The sequence below is a fragment of the Pyxicephalus adspersus genome, chromosome 6 (assembly GCF_032062135.1).
Source record: "Pyxicephalus adspersus chromosome 6, UCB_Pads_2.0, whole genome shotgun sequence".
In the NCBI taxonomy this organism is placed as follows: Eukaryota; Metazoa; Chordata; class Amphibia; order Anura; family Pyxicephalidae; genus Pyxicephalus; species Pyxicephalus adspersus.
The window spans coordinates 45,709,147-45,730,560 of record NC_092863.1 but is presented as its reverse complement, the minus strand read 5'-3'; the positions used below and the strand labels follow the sequence as shown (position 1 = coordinate 45,730,560).

The 21,414-nt window shown below is 36.5% G+C and overlaps 1 long non-coding RNA gene across 1 annotated transcript; it reads left to right on the top strand.

Annotated features, from left to right (window-relative positions):
- The first annotated feature begins 7,437 nt into the window (after positions 1 to 7,437).
- On the top strand, positions 7,438 to 10,624 carry LOC140333733 (uncharacterized). Its single transcript, XR_011921421.1, has 3 exons — positions 7,438 to 7,867; positions 8,729 to 8,856; positions 10,350 to 10,624. It is a non-coding gene; the product is annotated as an uncharacterized lncRNA (long non-coding RNA).
- The last annotated feature ends 10,790 nt before the right edge of the window (positions 10,625 to 21,414 follow it).

Below are 21,414 nucleotides of genomic sequence, written 5' to 3'. Positions count from 1 at the left end.
ATCTGCTCCAGCCTCTTTCAGACACTTTCTACCTAGATGTACTCAACAGCTACATACTCCTGTTCTGGATTCAATACATTGGAACCTGTTTTAAAGACTTCATCAGTCGTATGTGATTGGGTAACAAGGCAAAGGCACCAGGATCACAGTTGGAAAACAGTTGTCACCCCTTAAAAGGAAATCAAACTTTTATGGTGAAATGGCCAGTTGTTGTTTTAATAAATGCTGCAAATGATTAAAAAAAAAATAAAGGTCTGAGGTTTTAATGAATGTTTTTGATGCAGAAGGTAGAAAGAGGCTGAATTTTGCAGGTACCAATAAAGATCTTATTGTCATATTCTAAATGTGATTACTGTATATAGAACCTGTAAATTCTACTTTAGGGCACCAATATTTGGGTCAGTAATCATTTCTGTGCATATGACAGTGTGCCTAAACTCTTTTTGGACCATATGTGCTCACATAGGTACCTGTACCAGGCCTTCAGTGCCGTCAGCCCTCCAGCTGTTCTTTGGGAGTCCTCGTGATTGAATTTAAATTGATGAAGCTGTATTCCAGCAGAGGAAAACAAAATATACTTACATCACCTTACAGCACAATACTTTAGGAAAAGTTTCTTTATGTGAAATAAAATGTTGCAATTGTTATTACAGTGATAATATCTTAATAATATTTTTCTTTTGGGCACTCTTTTTATCTGCCTTGCCTGGTGCAAGATACCCTGGGTATGGAGGAACATGTGACCACATGCCACATGACAGTGTTCAGGCCTAGTGTGCAGTCACTAAGCTCAAGTACTGTTACATAATTAAAAAGAGTCTTTACAAAGACATAATCAAACACATGTACCACAATAGTTATTATTATCATTTGATATTCAATTGGCAAAGTACAGAAAACTCTTTAAATATTTTGGGATTTGAGGAAATGTTCCTTAACTTCCTGTTTTGACTGAGACTTTGTGCAATCATTTATATTTCTGCCATTGCTATGGACTGTCAGTATCTATTCAATACAACTAAAGCTACGTACACACTTCCAATTATTATTGTTGGTAAACGAACGACGAACGATCCTGCACGATATCTGCGAACGATCGTATAGCACCGATCCTGTACATACAGATAACGACACGATCGTTCGCAGATATTGTACACACGATAGATGCGATCGTTTGAACGATACAGGAAGTGATGTGCACCACAGGAAGTGAGCGAACGTTCATTCACCGCGCATGCTCAGACCATGGACGATCAATGAACGACCGTACACGCGATAGATGGTCAACGATCGTCGTCCAATCCGATCCGCCTGTCCGGTCGTTCATTTCCAACGACTATCCTCGTTCGTCGGCATCTTTGGTTACTTTTTTTACGAACGATTTTTGCCCAATCGATCGTTCGTCGTTCGTTCGTCGTTCATTTCCAACGATAAAAATTGGAAGTGTGTACGCAGCTTTACTTTGTCAGATTTGGGAATAACAATGGATATATGATTCTTTTGCAGATAAGAAAGATTTATGATGATAAAGAGAAATAAACTGAAAAAAGTAATCTGTAGGGCATGGACAGAAAAAAAAGCCCTTTGTATGTGACACCAAGCACATCCCAGGTTTTAAGAAATCTGCATTTAGTGGAACAGCAAAATACAGGTATTAGCATGCAAAAGAGACTACTTCCTTACCAGCCCTGCATCCAATTTACAGGTTTCTTTTCATCTCAGAGAGGGGTCATTCACTACCGGCATTTGTGTGATAAAGGTGGCTGTGTTTACCAGGGACCAGTTAGCATTAAAAGTTGCTAATAGGGCATCACCTCATTTCTAAAGGACATTACTTGGTATTTTTTATGGTTACACAAAAGAAAAGTGTTGAGCCCCTAAAAGGTGGGGCAGCCTAAACCTGGTATATAATGTTAGGTGAAGTCCAAGTAGCCACATACAGAAGAAGCTTTCCTGATGTTTTTTTTATACCTCACAACATTGGTAAATATTGTTTTTTTTTCTTTTATTTCCCTCTTAATTTATTATGTATTATAAAATGCTTTTCATGGGATATTTGGATCTGCAACTCTTTACATAAGATTTTCAGCATTTGTCCTTTCATATTTATATATTAAACACTCCCCTCTCATACCTTTATACTGCTTATAAACCAGAACAATTTTTGCATTTCTACTTTAGGTTTTTTATTGAGCAAATATTTTCTCATGCTAAACAGGATAATTGAGACAGACTGAAACAGATTTATTACAAAGTTACAGCTTGATTCTTAAATTCTTGTATTAGCTGTTCCTAAATTACACAACTACCAAAGTAAACCTTACCCTGACCACTTCTTATTGTGCACTTGTTTAGAATAAAAAAAGACTGGCTCATCGTCAATAATCTGTTTCAGAGTGACTTCCGAGAATTCAGATGAATGGGTGGAAAATACACTGTAAACATATTGTAGAGATTTTTATAGGTTGGAGGCAACCTGATTTGTATATGTGTCCTAATTTACTTGAAAAACTTAATTTAGTTTATTTTACTAGGCTTTTTTGGCAATATTGTTTTGCAAAAAGTTGTTTTATTTTCTATAAAATCTATAGACTAGACAAAATGTTTTTTTGTTTTGACAGTGTAACTTTAAAAAAGTAGTTTTATTGTACAGCTATATATACATTTTATTATACAAATTGTCTTGTTTAAAATAACACCATACTTTTTTTTTTTTCAATTTTGTGGAAAAGAAACAAAGAAAGTCAAGCAAAGCAATAGCTAAGGAGTAAAGGGGAGGAAAGAGTTAATTAGGTTGATTAGGGATAACTGAGTGTTAAAAGGGTTGAATAGGTATACATTTTAGTTCAAAAAACAAAAATTAACTTTTAACATATCTTAATATGGGTTAAATGGTTAATAGAATGTCGTAAGTGAAACTTAAATATTCACAAAGTTTAACTGATAGACCACTACACCTGGCCGTAGCAGAATTCATTTAGGCAAGTCACTCTGGCTTTGGAAGCAGATTCTTGTATTCAACAAACAGTACTGTGGTGGGCAAGGTATCCTGCGGTCTGTGCACATGGTGCCCATTTACAACCATGGTCCTATATTCATGTTAAATCTTAGATAATGTTATTATACTGTAATGAAAGAGTCCCTGTAATGAAAGGATATCTATAACCTAACTTTTTTAGTTTTAGATGAGAACATTTTGAGAAATGTTAAACTCCTGACATTTTTTTTTATTGCTATATGTGTACATATATATGTAAATATGTAAAACATCCCTTCATTTTCTTTCACAGAGACAGGAAGTCAGTAGAAATTATCCAAAATGAGGAAGGTGTCTCTCTTATACAGTTGTCTGTGAAGTGTCTCCATTGAAAGATTTTGATTCCCTCTTTTCCTTTGTTTTAAGGACAACTTTAAAATGTTCCATTTTCCCTCCCTTTCTTACAAGTCTAAATAAAGTGGTAAAGCTTCCCAATCGATTATAAAAACTTAACTATCTAAGTCTTCCACATTCAATCCAAAAAAAGGTTTTGCTTTTGAAATACAATTTAAATATAGGAATGTATAGATTACCATCTATGACCATCTCATAGATTTGCATTGTAAGCAGGTGCAGTAAAAACTGCCATTGCCACAGGACTGTCAATGCAGTTTAACAACAGTAGCTTCTCATATGTACCTATACATATCATAACACATTATATATACCGTGTTTCCCCGAAAATAAGACACTGTCTTATATTTTTTTGGGCTTCCAAAAACACACTAGGTCTTATTTTCAGGGTAGGTCTTATATACTTTTTTTAATGAAACACTTACCATATTCCCAAATTCCCCTTACAAATTCCCCTTCTGATCACTCTGTGCTTTTTTTCCACTGTTCGGCAGTTAGGACATGGAACAGCAGGTGGCGCTGTGCCGGTTTCTTTCCTGCTTTACAAACAGGAAAAGGCACGATGCTGGCAGAGGAGATAGGTAGAGAGAGAGACGCTGCTGCAGCCAGAGACACACGCAGGATCGCGTATCAGGTGAGTATATTATTTTAATTTTTTTTTTTAACACATTTTTAAGGGCTCACTAGAACTAGCCTGGTTACATGCACTTCAGCTTCTGACAGGCGAAGTGCATGTAATATCACTCCGCCTGTGACAGGAGCCGGAACTACAAGGAAAGCATCGGCTTGTGCGGCTGTGTGTGAGCCTGCTGTGTGTACGCCCGCTGTCTCCCGCTCGGTGAGTACTGTTTTAATTTATGTTTGCTTTTATTTTTTTTATTTTTTTTTTTATTTTTCTACTAGGTCTTATTTTCGGGGTAGGTCTTATATTAGGGCAGGTTGGGGGAAAAGTGCTAGGTCTTATTTTCGGGGTAGGTCTTACTTTCGGGGAAACACGGTAGAAACAAAAGTTTTTTAAAACCTTAACATATAAAGAAGACATTTGTGTGGCACATGTAAATATTGGTGGTACCATGAATAGAATAATAACATAATATAAATGATAACATAGACATGTGATAGAGTGCATTGATGTTCTTCATTAGCATTCTCAGCTTCTTATTAACGTGCTATTCCAGAAAGTGTATCCAGTAGTTGTTTCATGGCTGTCAGCCATATCAAAGTAAGAATTACAAAATAAAAAATAATTAAATATCAAGTGTAATCTGGTCTGTTCTTGATCCGGCTGGATTGTTGTACGATTAACTTTGTGTCTTACTGATTATTTTGGATTTGGCTTATTTGTAATTAATTGTTAGTAATCTTATTTTTTGAAATACAATACCACCCTGTTTACCATGCCCTTCCACAAAAAAAGTTATTGCTGAATTTATACTGCAAGCCTATAGCTGAAATGCAAAAACTCAATTGGTCTATAAAGAGTAAAAAGTTGTAAAAAGATGAATCTATCATTTTATTATAACTGTACTATGTCTGATACACATTCATATTAAAAAAGTAATACTGCAATCAAGTTTGTATTTCCTACAGATATCACTGTGATCACCATCATCAATAGGTAAAATATTGCTCCAGTTTTTCAAAAAAAATACTCAGCAGCTAATAAGAAGCCAGAAGTTACTCAGTGAACCTGGGAGGGAATAAATGTTCCTCTAACACTTCACAAGTCCAGAGTACCTTCTACATCATCTGTCCACTTTCAAACATGGCTATGACTACTACTCCGGTATGTTTTATTCTACTCATTATTTTATAGCTACAATGAACTCTGAAATAATTATGAGTCCTAATTATAACAGAAGGGTAATACTTTTATTAGATCTGTGGTCTGGTTTTTGGCATTTTTATAGTCATGATTTCCTTTAGCCACCCATTTCCCTACCCCTTTTATCATATTGTTTAATATTACTGTAGACCTCAGATGTACACATGATCCTCTGTTTATTGCTGCAGCCATGCCCAATGTTTGCTATTGTTAAACTGCACAAATTTCTGCACTTTTTGACAAGTCATGCACGAGTGGTTTAGCCATGAAAATGAATAGCTATGTACATAATTGACTGTGGATAACCGTTATGTCACAGAGCCTATAAAACACTATTTATTGTAAAATTGCCAGGCCGCAGCAATGAAAAGAGGATTAAGTTAGCAACTTAGGCCTGAAGTTAAAATGTCATATTTTTGCCAGATAGTAGATGTATATAAACTTCTACCATATATATAATTGTTAAACTTTTATTTATTACGTGCTTGATTTAAAATTAGACTAATAATAACTTCCCCCCACCTGTAGGTCTCCTCCCAGTCTTGGAGTTTGTACACACTAAAATGATCATTTTATGATCATTCTGGGCACAGATTTAAGGCGTTCACAGGTATCCCCCAACATCATTATAAAGGACATTGTAGTGTTCTGCTGCTTTGGTTTACATTTAAAACTATTAATTTATTACTGTACAGTTGTATACCTATGTAGTGGGATGGTTTACATCCATGCTCCCCAATCCAAAGAAACAGATGAGACTGCTTTGCAGAGATCCCAGCAACCTGTCGCACAGTCCTTTGTCAAAATCTCTCTTCTGCATGCATTTGGCACTCTCAGTTGGCAATCCTATTGAGAGTTGTTTCCAAGTACAAGCTTGTGTTCCAGAGGTTTGCATAGTAATGAATGAGCGTGCAGAGTTCTTGTCTGGGCCCAGTCTGGAAGATTTTAATAAATGACTATGCAGTCTAGTCAGTGATATTTTGTCAGATATAGAACATGTAACTATCTGACTTACAGAGAGGGATCTAGAGGTGAGTTTTACTGCAGATTTACTATAAATGCAATTGCGTCAAAGGTTAATTTACCCCTTAATTAGTGTTTTGGATTGTGTACACGTTAGGATTGGGTAGTCACTTGACTTACCTCACTAGTTAAAAAACAAATAATTCTTTTGACTTTACTAAGCCTTAAAGAAGTAAAGAAGAGTAATAAAGAGAGAGAGAAGAGTAGTAATAAAAGCTTTGAATTTAACAGCCTAGAAAAAGGTAAATTTAACAAAACACACAAAGCAGGAATGCTTCAAACAACAGTATTCTATCTGTGAAATGGTAGGTCCTTTCAGGTGGAATCAGTTTATAACAGGTGGAAGAGGTGGATAACAATCTAGCATCATACCCAGTGGCAGAAATGCAACAGTGGGCCCCGTGAAAAACTCTGTTCATGTTTAACACTGAACCACAAATAAATAGTTAAATAAATTGGTCTGTTACATTTCCAGGTGATCCCTCGGAATTTACCTCTTCTGACTCTAGTTTTGGCCATTGGTGGCACTTTTCAGTATGGTCTGCACATCTCCCTCATCAACTCACCCTCCATAGTAAGTTGTCAATTTTTTTTATAATCTTTGTTTATAAATATTGGATAGCCTTTTGTTTAAGAAGTTTCTCTATCATACATATCTCCTATCATAATATATTGATAAATAGATTTTTAGCACACATGGAAATGGCTTTCTAATTATTATAGAGAATATTTTTTATGATACCCTTATATTGTTTATATTTCAATATTTTTATTGAATTTTCACAAAAATAGGTAGAGGTATTTCAACAAAAAAAAAAAAAAAACGACATAATACAAAATTATCAAAACTAGGGTCAGCAGGGTACAAACATATTCTTGATGACCTCAATGTTCAAAGTGACAAGGAGAAAACCATATACAACAGTGGTGTGAACAATGAATAAACCAAAATTGCAACCCCATTATGGAAAAAAAAAGAAGAAAAGATAAAAGACAACGACAAACATGGAACAAGTAAACAACCGGGAAAGCTCTTCGGGGCAGGGTCCTCTCCTCCTGTATCACTGTCTGTATTAGTCTGTCATTTGCAATCCCTATTTAATGTACAGCGCTGTGTAATATGTTGGCGCTATATAAATCCTGTTTATTAATAATAATAATAATAAAAGATCCCTGTATATTATCTCATCACCAGACTGGATCTGCTTATATCCGCCACTGCTTCACAAGTACCATATATATTCATGTACTTAGCAATGTCAAGCAAAAACTAAAAATAGTGATTAATTCAGTTGTGTGTAGTGTTAAGTACAGATAGTTTTAGGGGTTATCAGTGCCAACTTTTTTTTTTAAGTGTTTATATAATTAGTAAATTCATAGAACGTTGAACGTTGTCCATTGTGTTTCTAATTACTCATTCAAATTGCAAAGCCCACACTTTTTTACAATGAATACTTACAGAACTGTAATTCCAGAACATGGTGTAATCAACCTAGCAAACTTTTGACATATTTAATACTTTGACTAACTGCCTGATTGTGTTTTCCCATAGGACTTACAAACTTGGCTTCCATATGCTTCCTGTGTGCTCATCTTTATCTTCACCCTGAGCTTTGGCTTGGGACCTGGTTAGTAGTCTTTGCAATGTAATAATGTTCTGCAAATACCACTTTTATTCATTTCTTTGACTATGTCTGAATTAGGAACTCATCATTTGACATATATTATTACTACATAACATTACAATTTTCTAAATATGTTGAATAATCCAGTTCCAAAACAGCGCAACACTATAAAAAATCACCATGACTTTTAAACCTCCTAAAATTCTAGAGCTGTAAATAGGACTGCATGTACACAAACATATGGGAGCGTAGAAACCATTTCCTCCATAATTTTGGATAATACTGTACAGGATTATGTAAATGCTATGTTTTAGCTTTATTCTCTGTACCCCATTTTACTTTATTGATTTTTGTAAAAATTTAGAGTAAGTTTTAGTTTTGATGCATTTTGCCTAAAACACAAATGGTAGATAGTTTTAGTTTTTTTTTTTAGATGGGCAAATGCGGGATGCTTTCAGATACATTTTTTTATCAAAAAAATGTCACGTGCAGTTGACCTTTTTTTACCTGCATGTGGTCTGTTTCTTAGCTGAACCAAGCTGCGTTTGCACTCCCTTGGACTGGTATACATTTTTAACATAAATGAAAGGCTGTAAACACCACCCAAGGAAGTAATTTTAATTTTGATTGTGATACTATGATTTGTGTCTAAGCGTCACACCTTTTCTTCTGTACTAGACATTGGTTTATGCAATAATCCAACCATACCAAAAATAGTTCAGAAGTTGAAGCAGCATGAGTTAACTTAAGTGTCACAAAAACAGTAACTTTTTGTCTCACAGGAAAACAGAAAGTTTTGTGATTTATCTGTACTGTGTATTGCTGTATTCCCAATTACTCTATTTGTCCTGTCTCTCTGTATAGGTGGAGTGACTTGTGTGCTGCCCACAGAACTATTTGTCCAGTCATACAGACCAGCTGCCTATACCCTAGCTGGAGGAATGCTTTGGATGGGACTATTTGTGATAGGGCTGGCCTTCCCCTTCATTGAGGTATAAGCTACTTTACTGTTTTATGAAACAATAGCCTTAAAGTATATATATATATATATATATATATATACATACATTTATATGTCATTCCTCTCTTTCTTATGCCTGCACTCCAGCTTTTCCCTGTGACTCCTTTCACTGACCCCTAAGTTGCTATGAAATATGGAAAAATGGTTACACCATCTTGTTGGAATATGGAAGAATGGTTACACCATCTCGTTGACAATATCGGAAAGTTTCTATTCACATACTGTATCATCTATGACCACATTTTCTAATATGCGCAAAGCATACCAGGAGGTATGTTTAATGGTAGAGACTGGGTCTCTTTATAGGATTCTTATATTTCAAAAAAATTCCCCACCTTAGTTTCCTTATCAAGAGATGCCTCACTATTTGAGTTACATGAAAATATAAGTTCTGATAAACAATGCGCTGCAATATATAAATATAGGTAACCCCCTAGCAGTATTCCCGAGTGTGACTTGGGTGGATTTTACCTGCAAATAGCGGTAATCCCCAGTCACACTCAGGGTAGCTTTATTAAAAAAAACCCACTTACCTTGCTCTGTTGTCTTCCCTCGTTGTCCTGCTGGTCCCCGCAGGTCCCAGGGACACGTTCTTCCTCCTCGATCTCCAGCCGGCGATTGCAGCTACGATCTCTGGGGTTTCCCAGTGACGTCGGCAGATCGGCGGGAAATTCAAATAATTTTGTATTGGATTCAATACAAAACAGCTGTATTGAATCCAATACAATTAAATATTCATATAATATATATATAAATATATTATATATAATATACATGCTACTGTATTATTTAACATTACTTGTTTAAATATTTATTTTAATTTTAACAGATTTTTGTGTTTTGTTATTTAAAAATGAATATTAAATGTATTAAATTTTATAAATATCGGTGAGTTATGCCTATAAATTATAGCCTACAATGAAAAATAAATTTCTATGCAAAAAAGTGTACCGAAATTTTAAGTTACTCTTAAGCTCTACTACTTTTACCCCTATACTCCTTAACTTTCCCTGTTTTCCTGCACTGCTGCCTCCATCAGACCTTTCAACATTTCACAATTTTAGAAGTGTTAAATGCGGGGTTCTCATACTCTGTGTTGTTGTTTTACCCTTTGATAACTAGATCACTGCCATGGTATTCTGTCCAGATTTTTGTTTTCATCCACAATAATAGAATTAATGACAAAAGTAAAATTTTGTGTAATTCTTTTTTTTAGTTTGCAGGTTTTCATTGGTTGCAGTTTTGAGGTCTTTTTTTATAAAGAGGCAAATCTGACATTTACTGAAACGTTCCCTGGTAATCAATTATTTCCACTGAAACAGGTGGACCTGGAAGATTCTCAAGGAATATTTCAGTGAATGTCAGATTTACTGCTTAATAAATTTACCCCTTTGAGAGTATTTAATAATAAATTGTGATATGTCTAAATAATTTATATTAATATTTTATCTTTTATGTTCACAGGAGGCATTGGGGCCTTTTTGCTTTATATTCTTCCTTGTTTACTGCATCTCCCTAGCTGTGTATTCCTTCTGGATCTTTCCAGAGACCAAAGACCAAAGCATGATGGAAATCCTTGAATCCTTCAATGTGCTAAACTTCAAAGGAGAAAATTGCAAACATGTCAGTACTAGGCTTTAAATATAAGTATTGGTACAGTGACTGTAAATATATGTACACTTTTGTATTTAAAGATTACATTCAGAAATTTGGAAATAAAGATCACATTGTTGTAACTATGTAAGTGCTCAAGTGTTCAATTGCAAAGGTATTGGCACTGATTATTTTTAAAGCTGTCCACGTCTGGAGAAGATGGACTATCAAGGGAAAACTTGGGTGACCCAGCAAACCTGGAATGGATTTTCAAAAAAATAATTTGCTGGCATATATTCATTGGCATGTTTTCAGTCCTGTACCACAGTGGTCCCCAACCTTTTGCAGGTCACGGACCATTAAATGCATGGACTCCAGACCGCGAATGTATGGGGATCCGTGTATCACTCAAAGGGGACGAAACTTCCCCCCAGAGTGACGTCATGATGCCAGAACCCGCCAGGTCTGAGCCTGCGATGGGAATGTGGGCAGGTTGTGTCCAGAGACACAACCCACCTCCCTGTGCCTGCGATGTTTCTGGGAGACATGGTCCTTGGCTCTAGCTGGTGCAACCCCCCCAAGTGGGCTCCTTCTCCTGACACAACTGGTGGGTCCACCAACCACAGCCTCGGCCCACCTGTCAGATGGCCGCAGAACACTAGTGGGCTGCAGACCGGGGATTGGGGACCTCTGCTGTACCAGATTCATTTCAGGTTTGCTGGATCACCCGGTTCTCCCATAATAGTCTATCTTCTCCAGTCTTGGAGAGCTTTAATAAATCAGGGCCTGGTATATAAAAATGACAAAATCCTATAAAATGGGAGTTATGATTTTTTGTTGGTTACATTGTTTTGAAGTTGAAGATTTTAATCTGTACATATTTTAACATATCTGTATGTAATCTGCAGAAGGAATCTCATAGCATTATTTGACTTTCAACACATTTTTACAGAAACATTTTAACAGCATAAAAAATGTAAAATATTACAACTCCACTCCACCAGGACAAGGCTGTACACAATAGTCAATAGATCAAATACAATATAATATAATTACAATATGAGCCTGTAACAAAGTATGGATTTGGTTAACAAGATGGTGGTAGAAGAGCAAAATTGTATACTAGATTTGACAAGGTCATGATGCTGCAAGAGAAATGGTGGTCTTGAACCAAATACTCACACCAAGGTGTCACAGAGGATGGCAGTTTTTCTTACAATTTAAGTGCAAGTCTGTTTATGGATGGAATCATATGATTGAATCTAGTTTTTGGAAATAATTACTTATTATCACTCCATAATGGAGTGAGCATTACCAATATTATCTGGAGTAAGCAATAAGTACTGAATATCATTGTGGAGAACATATATGGGACACTGCCATCTCTGTGTGTTGTGATTTTAATTCTGCCTTTTGCCTACCTTCATACCAAGAGAGTAAGCATACCGGTGAATGCAACAACTTTTGTGCTGATACACCTACTAGCTGTACCAAATACATCCCTGAGGAAGCGGACACAATCTGCAAAACGCGTCGGGTGATCTCATCATATGTAATGTGTACAATGTATCTGGCCCATGTATGCTAACAATGTTGATTAACTCTTCCTGAAACTTGGTATAAGGGAAGAGGCATGTATATTTTTAACTGTAATTTCTTAATGAAGGAAATAAAAGGTATATGATAACTTTTTATAAATCCACTGACGTTAAAGTCCCATATTTTTCTTGCTTTTGTATTCTTCAATATGTTTTGTATGTTTAATAGTTATAAGCAGCAAAGATCATTTTTAATGATAAATGTCCATTATGTCCCCTCCATCAGATCAAATCCTGTGTATATAACAGGTACTATTGGATTGATTCACCAAAGAGTAAGATCCTGGTCACAAGGACATTCATGCTTAGCTTGGTGAACAATGTAAAACTATACAAAATTCAGTCATTCCAATTGTACATTACTGGGTAATATTTGCTAACTGATGATCTGCACAGCTCTAAATGTAAATTTCAATGCAGTGTGAAAGATCACTTTGCAAAGTGAACATGCCCTACTCATTAAGTAAGTCATCCTTTAAATATTTATATCTGTGAAGCCTGGTGGACTGAACTGGTCCTGTCTTTTTAAATGGGTTAAGGCCTGTGTTAAATGGCTTTGGACTATATTGTTCAGTTTGACATTGGTTTGAGACATTTTTAATTTAGAAATTATAGACTAGTGCAGGGGTCAGCAACCTTTACTATCAAAAGAGCCATTTTGCCTCCTCTTCCACTAAAGAAAAATAGTCTGGAGCCGCAAAACATAACACAGTCACAGGTGTCCCCCACTTGCACCTACATTTTTGGTTTTGTACATCTCCCCATTCCAGAGGAATTGGGGTTCAAAGGAGGGGGATGTCATTGTTCACACCCATTTGTACACGCCCCGTGGTAGATTTATTTCACTGGTAGATTTTTTTCATTAGAACACCGGATAGGGAATCCCCCTCATCCGCAGTGTCTTGGGAGGAAGGGGATCCCCCATCAGAGATCTCCCCGCGGCAGCTGAAGGGAGCCACAACAAGGAGGCTGAAGAGCCGCATGCGGCTCCGGAGCCGCAGGTTGCAGACCCCTGGACTAGTGTATTTGACCAACAGTTAGGTACCTTCTGACCTGCATTTGTTCTGCTTTATGATGGTTTTAAAATACAAAAGACATCTAAAGTGAGAAAAGACTTGTTGACATAGGCCCTAGGATGCTTGAACAGTGACATCTGTCTAAAATAATTTCTGACACTGACTTCTGTTTACTTTCCTTTTTTTTGTATGTTTATTTCTATTTATATTTGTGTGCACCTTCTATTACATTCTTTAAACAGTGGCAGAGTTCCTGAGTCATATTGGAAGTTGTCAGGTGGGTTAGTATTGCAACATCTAACAAAGTAAAAGCATGACATTTGTATACAGGGATCTCCAGTTAAGAAAAAGTTTGCTTTTATTTTTTCTTTCTGCAGCATATACTCCTGGCCACCACTAGAGAGTGCTGACGCAAAGACAAGAACATCTCTAGTGTAGAGGCGCTGTGTTTGTAATTTACGCAGGTTCTGTTTAAGGCATCAGAAATATTTAATGATTAATAAAAAAAAAAAACACACACACACACAATGCTGTGAGTTAAGAAAGCACTCTTAATGCGGAACTAAGGGGAGGTGCTGCATCCTTTTTTTTTTTTTTTTAAAGAAAGGGTGTTGCACTTAAAAAATAAAAAAAGAATAACATTTTCCCTTTACATATAGTAGAACAACCCTTTTATATAGGGTAAAAATTCGGTTTGTTTTTCTAAATGCAAAACCCTTTTTTTAAAAAAAATTCAAGGGGCAGCATCGCCCTCTAATGAATGGGAGCTTAGAGCCTCCCGGGATACCTACATCACGCATCCCAGGGGCTCTTGGGGTGGAGGTGCCTACAACCGAGTTGGGACAGGTGAGTTGTAAGCAGACAGGCTTATTTATCCTGCATTAAATGAACATTTGAACATACCAACTTGTAAAATTTGGTGCAAAAGTTGATTATTTAATTATAAACGGCGTCCCCAGCAGAGGTAAAAAGGGTACTAAAATATTTTACAGAGGTGCTATTATTTTGATGAGATATTCCTAAACCACAAGTACAAATTAATAGTCTAAAAACCTATTCAAGTCAAAATTACTTTTCTTTAAGAATAGAAGGGAGTGGGGGTCTCTTCTGTGTGAAAAAAGAAGAGTTTTTAAATAATTAAGGAACATTGTTACAAATTAATACCAAAACAAAACATGTGGACACATGAAATGTAAAACATTTGCAGCATATACTCCTGGCCACCACTAGAGATTGCTGAAGCAAAGACGAGAACAGCTCTAGTGTAGAGGTGATGTGTTTGTAATTTATGCAGATTCAGTTTAAGGCATCTGAAAATAATTTCATTGATTAAATAATAAAGTACCACAATGTTGTGGGTTACGAACGCAGCCTTAAAGAAGAACTAAACCCAAAAGTGCCTAAAACAAAAAAAAATACACCTACCTTCAATTCCGCAGGGCGATCAATCCAGTGGTCTCTTCCATCGGGTCCCACGTCCTCCCGACACCTGTCCACGAGCAGGCGCACCAGGGGCCGCCATCTCCATCTCTTCTTCCAGGTTCTTCTTTCTACGTCACCCAAACCAGGCGTGAGGTAGGTTGGAAAAAAGGATCGAAAAAGCTCCTTCTGCGCATGCAAGAGCCTCCCGGTACGCCTGACATAGGTATCCCGGGAGACTTTGCGCTCCCATTCATTCTCGATCGCCTAGGCAAACTAGAATTAGGAGGCGGTGCTGCACTCTTTTTTTTTTTTTTTAAAAAGAGTGTTGCATTAAAAAAAAATGAATTTTTATTTAACATAAAAGTGTTGTCTACCCTTTTATGTAAAGAGAAATTTCTGAGTTTAGGTATGCTTTAAGCATGCATGTGGATCAATCGTCATGTGACACATTTCATATATCTTACAGTTTAAAGCAGAACTAAAGTTCCATTTTTAAAATTTGCAATCGAACAGGTCAGAAGAAGACAGATAACGATCATAATGAAAGAGAAAGGGAGAGAGCGCAGTGGGGTGCCACTCCGTCGTTCCTCCCCTCCCCTCTCCATAGAGCAGAACCGCGCTTGTTCATGCAGCTTGCAGTCTTTTGTTGTTGGAATGGATCGTGAAAAATCCTTTCCAATGACAATTATTGCACATGTGTATGCACTTCTGGTTCTCTTGCTGATGACAGTTGTTGGTCCCTCTCTTGAAAAGGAACCAGCCACTACCATGTATATGCTACCAATTTTCTGGTCAGAATCCTACCTCCCTGGCAATAGAAAGATCCGAATGCTTGCATGGGAGGGGAGGAAGTTTATCCTTCAACTTGGTTTGCAGTACCTAATACCTTGACATTATTCTAAACGTGACAAATGTTATTCATTTACACTGACAACTGTATGTACATGTAATGGAAAGTGAAGGATTGGAGGAGCTGGGTGAAGGATTGGTTAGGAGCTGGTAAAAAGTAGATCTGGGGGAACACTGCTGTCAATGAAATATCTGACTCCTCTCACAAAGCTAATAAACCAGCTTCATTTCATCTCATGAATAATTTTCACTTCCATGTTGGTGAAATATGTCAGGCTTCTTCCATAGAGTGTCTGCAGGCAGCGTCTAAGAAAATCTTAATGGAGCCAAGAACAGAGATATCCTCAATGAAAACATGTTCCACAAAGCCCAAGACCCCAGATTAGGCTGAAGGTTCACCTTCCAACATGACAAGGACCCAAAGCACCCAGACAACACAGGAATGGCTGAATGTCCAGGCAGGACTTGAAAATAGCTGTACTTCGATGGTCCCCATCCAACCTTACTGAGCTTGAGGATTTGCAAAAAAGAATGGCATAAAATCCCCCAATCCATTTGTGCAAAGCTTGTTGCATCATACTCAAAAAGACTGGAGGCTGTAATTGCTGCCAAAAGTGTTTCAACTAAGTACTAATTTAATTGAATAGTTTTGTAATACCTATGTAAATGCAATTGTTAATACATTTACAAAATTGTCTAAAATTCTGATATCACTTTGTCAATATGGGGTACTGAGTGTAGATTTTTGGAGTGGAATGGAGTCAGAGTTCAGTTACAGCTAGGGTGTCAGTAATGCCCATGATTGCAATGTACAGCATGTTTGTTCTAGCAGTAGCTGAACTCCTAGTGGTTTAGCTGAGTCACATTGATGAAGAAAATTTCAACTGGTTACTGATTACAGTTGCTGGTCTGTTCTTGGCACCTTTGTGCCAGTTACTTCACATATACAATCTTTAATAAATATTAACAGCAATAAATACATAAAGTAAACATCTTTCAATGGGCATCACATCTCACAAAATTCTCTTTTGGTGGAATCACCTATGTTTTATCATTGCCATATTAGAAAATTCTCGATATGTTGATTTATATCAGGGCTGGTCTATGGTTATATGGTGCCCCATTAAAAATATTTGCATTGTGCACCCACAAAAAGCAAACCTTGTTATAGGATATTGCAATCATGCATACGGCCTATAGGAAGAGGTTTGATTTAGCCAAAGGGTTTATTCAATTCTGCCAATGGTGTCACAGAATGAAAGAAATAGTGACAGTAATATAAACTCCACTTCACCCAATACTAATAATATTGCCTGAAGCTGTTAATGAACCTAAGGAATGCACCCCAGTAAAGAATAAGGGTGCAGACTGTGATAGCAGATTTTGTAGAGAAGATTTGGACAAGCAGCTGTGTTTTGCCAACAAGGTTAGACAGATAATATTTTCCTGGATTGAGGAAATATAAGTATAACTAGGAAGGGAGGTGGAAAAGGGCATGAGTGTGGTAAGGACATTAGACTCTTAGCACTTTCAGTAGCTTGGACTGATGAGTCTATGGAGTCTTATACCAAGTAAAACACTAATAATTTTATGATGCAATAAAAGTACTGGAACTTTTAAACTTTTAAAATTACTTTTTAAAATTACTTTTCACTAAATAAATTATCTTAGTTTAGATTTGAAAGGTGTAAACCAAGTAATGCAAACTGTTATTATGGTAAATCCAATTCTATTTATCATGTTATAATGCCTAGTATTATGATCAAGAAAAAGGTTTGTCCTGCCCACAATTGCAGCCATAAGTTAGATGTTCAGGGCAGTCTCTGGACACAACTCGCCCACTCTCCCATCACAGGCTCCAATCTGGCATCATGACGTCACTCTGGGGGAAGTGCACGGTCCAGAGCCAGTAAATTTAGTGGTTTGTGGGTCCGAAAGGGTTGGGGACTCCTGCTCTAGATAACTGACCAAATCAGCAAGTGATTAAACTTCAAAATAAATAGGAAAACTGATTCATGGTAAAAAAAAATTAATGAATTCTAAAAAAGAGCATTTTCAGAAAAAAAGTGAACAAAGGTATGCTACATACCCATCCTATCACAGCTTCTTATCAACCTGCTTCTGAAGGATAATTCATTACCTTGGCAAAGTATGTTGACGTGGCTCTAAAATATCCAGCTTGGGTTTTTGGTCTTTAATGCTTTCTGAATCAATATCCTAGAATGTAGATAGTAGAGTTATCATTGGTGGGGATAGAGGTATTCCAATCTCTTCAAAAATAGAAGTGAAATATATGATTCCAGCAGCTGTGACCTCAACTCCAACTATGAAAGAATCTTAGGTTTAAGGGACAAGAGGGAGCTGGCAGGCCAGGCTGAAGTTTTCTATACAGATATCTCATAGCTTCCCTGAGGTAGTTTATTATAACAATAGAAGATTTACATTGAGTGTGTAATAAGCATGCTATTGATGTTTATTTCGATTCTCAGTTTAGTTTTGTTTTAAAATGGCATGCTGCTTTGCAACACAAGCAGATCAATCACTGGACTGACATGTGCACTGAAAAAAGTCAATATGATTTTGCTGACCTTTAGTTAAAATATGATCTAAATATTGGTCAAATGCAATAAACAACATCTATTGCAACAAGCCCTTGTCCAATTGTTTTTAAAAAGGGTTGTACATTAGGATGTAGGGGAAATAAATAAATTGTTGAAAAGTAGCTTACTTTATTACCAGCTGCCATAAAAGTCGAACAGAAAATAAAATAGAGAATATTAAATATTAACCTGGTTTAAAATGTTTTATTGTGTTTAAAGATTTGTGCCTCAGCCATGTGCAAATCTGATTGTCCAAGTTGTGCTTTGCCACTCCCAGTACTCAGGAGCTGGCAACCAGATGGTTTTTCACCGCTGGTGTGAAAGGACCCCTACTTTCAAAATTGTCTTTTCTTTAGTTTTCTCCTGTTGATCTGTTGAAGTAGATGTAATAATTGACAAGACAACATTAAGATCATTTGTAAATAAGACCTCTACTAAAAAAAACTTTTCCTGGCAGAATACAGTTGTTAATCTTATATCCTAATGTATTCTGTGGTCATGGCTTTAATGATCTTAAAGTCCTACACTTCAAAGTATTAATCATGGAAGATTTCAACTACCCTGACATTGACTGGAGTAATGGCACTACAGGAACAGCAAAAGGGAGGAAATTTGTGAATTTATTCACAAGGTAATTTTATGGTACAGTTTATAGAAGCCCCAATGAGAAATTATACTCTGCTGGACCTAGTTCTTTCTAACAATGCAGAGTTTATAACAAATGTGCATATAAATCTGGGTATCTGGGTAGCAGTGACCATATTATGATTTCATTTAATGTAAGTTGTAAACAGGAAGCAAAAACAGGAAGGATAAAACATTTAATTTTAAGAGAGTAAATTTTCCATTATTAAGGGCAGCTCTATGTGACTTGGACTTGGAGACAATATTGTCCTCAAAGAACACAGAACAGAAATGGGAATGTTTCAAGTCTGTTCTACAAAAGCAAACCGAAAAATATATTCCAATGGGTAATAAGTTTAGGAGGCTAAAATCAAAACCTATGTGGCTCACAGCTGATGTTAAAAAGCCATAGGTAGCAAGTAAAGGGAATTCCAAAAATATAAAAATGAAGGATCACCTTCATCGTTTGAAAACCATAAAGAATATAATAAAAGATGTAAAATGGACATAAAATGTACAAAACTTCAAAATGAAAGACAGATTGCAAAGTAATCTGGCAAATCCCAACATTTTTTTTTTAAATAATAATAGCAAAAAGATCAGATCTGAGCATGTAGGCTTAGATGTCGCTGGGTTGGTAACTTGGGATAAAGAAAAAGCAGATTTACTAAACACTTTTTTAAGCTCTGTGTACACAATGAAAATGCCAGAGCTCAAGTCCAAATTCATAATAGCAATGTCACTGCCTTAAATGAGTCACAATGGCTCAAAATTGATATGATTGAGAAACAGTTGGGCAAAATTTAGGTTGACAAAGCACCAGGACCTGATTGATTACATCCATGTGTCCTCAAAGAGCTGGGCTTGGTTATTTCAAAGCCATTATTTCTAATTTTAGAGACTCTTTAGTCACTAGTGTGGTACCGATGGATTGGCGTAAGGCCAATGTGGTTCCCATCTTCAAGAAGGGAGCAAAGTCATTACCAGGTAACTACAGACCCGTTAGTTTAATGTCCATAGTTGGAAAGGTCTTAGAGAGCTTGATAAAGAGCAACATAGAGGAGTTTCTGCTAGAAAATATTAATATAAGTAATAGTCAGCATGGCTTCAAGAAAGACTGAAGTTGTCAAACAAATTTGCTCTCTTTTTATGAGGAAGTAAGTAAACAGGTAGAGAGTGGAATAGCAGTTGATATAGTATACTTGGACTTTGCTAAAGCATTTCACACTGTACCTCACAGAAGGTTATTATGCAAGGGTCAAAAGGTTCAGAAAAGTCAATCTGTAAATGGATAGAGAACTGGCTTAAAGACAGCATCCAGAGAGTATTGATTAATGATTCATACTCTGAATGGTCTAAAGTTATCAGTGGTGTACAGCAGGGTTCAGTGTTGGGACCTTTACTGTTTAATACCTTCATAAATGATATAGAGTTTGGGATTAAAAGTATAATTTCTGTTTTTGCAGATGACACCAAACTATGTAATGGAAATAAGTCCATACAGGATGTCTATAATCTACAAGCAGACCTGGATGTACTGTTTGATTGGGCAGCCAAGTGGCATATGACATTATAGATAAATGTAAAGTTATGCACTTGGGAGCTAACAACATGCATGCTTCATACTGTCTAGGGGGAATACATTTGGAGGAGTCAGAAATGGAAAAGGATCTGGGGGTTCTGGTAGATCATAGACCCAATAACAGCATGCAATGCCAAGCTGCAATATCTAAAGCTAGTAAAGTACTTTCTTGTAATAAAAGAGGAATAGACTGCAGAGATGGAGACATTATCCTGCCCCTGTACAAAGCATTGGTCAGACCACATCTGGAATATGCAGTCCAGTTTTGGGCATCAGTTCACAAAAGACATTGTGGAATTGGAGAGAGTGCAGAGAAGGGCAACTAAATTAATAAAAAGAATAATGGAGCTCAGCTATGAGGAGAGACTAGCTGAACTGAATCTAATTTCCGTTAGGAAGAGACATTAAGGGGGGATATGATCACCCTGTATAAATATATTAATGGTCCATATAGAGAACTCTCTTCCCCATTATTCACTTTGATATCATTACAAAGAACAAGAGGGCACTCTTTGCGTCTGGAGGAAAAGAAGTTTAAGCTCCAGATAAGGAATGGATTCTTCACTGTAATTAAGTAAAGGATTTTTACTTAAGTATTAAGGATTTAAAGTAAAGATAACAGAGACTGTTGATCCAGGGAACATCCAATTTCCTCATGGAACTGGGAAGGATTTTTTTTCCCCTGTTGAAGCAAATTGTACCAGGGTTTTTTTTTGCCTTCCTCTGGACCAACTATGTCTTATACTGTCTTACCTGCACATGCACAGCTCAGTGTAGTTAGAAAAAAAGATTACAAACAGGCATGTAACCATGTTTTTTTCCATAAGGGATATTACTTGTTCGCAATTGTGAAATGTGGAACTAAAGTTCTGTTTTATAATAAGTAAATCTTTCAAAACTGATATTTTTATTTTTTGTTGGTTTCAAAAATGTTAAATCGCTGGCTTCATATATTGCTCAGAGATTTATCCCCTCACTTCTTTCTATTTCAATGTTTGTTCATTTTTTGTACCTGTTGTGCAGGTGATGCAAGAGTAGTTTATCCCTTTAGGTGTGTTAGCTTTTATTAACATTCTTAAACATGTGCATTCCTAGTATGAAACTGAGACATTGGTGAGATTTAATATTATGTGGGGATTTATGTGACAATACTTGCCTATTGTGCAATACAGCTTTGTGATTGGCTCATGATGTTGGCTGGAGATGACCAGTGAGTGATCCAAATTAAACAAAATCGACCCTTTA